The sequence below is a fragment of the Tetrao urogallus genome (assembly GCF_951394365.1).
Source record: "Tetrao urogallus genome assembly, chromosome: 2".
NCBI classification, from domain to species: domain Eukaryota; kingdom Metazoa; phylum Chordata; class Aves; order Galliformes; family Phasianidae; genus Tetrao; species Tetrao urogallus.
The window spans coordinates 26,697,186-26,698,045 of NC_136814.1; positions in this window are offsets into that span (position 1 = coordinate 26,697,186).

An 860-nucleotide genomic window follows, 5' to 3' on the forward strand; every position below is an offset into this window, starting at 1 on the left:
TTTGTGGCCACCACACTCGGTCCCGGGCGGGGAGAGGGCGGGGTGGAGGGCGCTCCGCCGAGCAGCAGGAGGAGGAGCAGGCAGCAGCAGCAGCGGCCGCGGAGCAGACGGCTCCCCCCGCCCACCGCCGGCAGTCCCCTCCGGCCGCCCGGCGTCACAACGCAGCCAGCCGAACGCGCTCCCGCCGCTCCCTCGCCGCTAAATGGGAGGAAGCGGCCACCCCGTCTACCCGCGCCTACTCCCCGCCTCAGTAGCCGTCGCCGCGCATGCGCCGCTCTCCTGGCGCTGCGCAGGCGCTGGAGGAGTAGCGGGCGGTGGGGCGCGTGCGCGATGGTTGTTAGGCGGTTTGTTGGTCAGTGCCGCTCCCTTGTTTCTTGTTGCTGTTGGATTTTTTTTGGGGGGGGGGAGGAAAAAATACGCGAAACTGAGTCGTCGTAGGCTGCGTGTAACTTGTGTATTACTTCTGCTGCTGAAGCCGCCTGTGGAAGCTCACAATCAAAAACCTGTCAGAACCGGAGTGACGTGACGTGCTCTCTATAGCCCCGTGCTGGAGCAGTTGTTAGAGCTGCCCCATAACCACCGCAGTTTGTGTGACGCTGTGGCCGGTCCTGCCGAGAGTACCTGTTTGCTGATATCTGATGATGGTTTTTAAAAAACAAGTACCGTGGTACCACGTTAGTTTACGTCAATAGCTGCTTGCCTTGGATGGACAGAAATGTGTTTTAAAATGTACGTGGTGAGAAGGTGCAGACTGGGTCAGCAAACAAATAAATGTGTTGGCAAAATATGTACCTTGCCTTGTGCTGAACAAATGGCAGGTGTTCTGGAACAATCATGCCACTTATTTATGTGCCTAAATA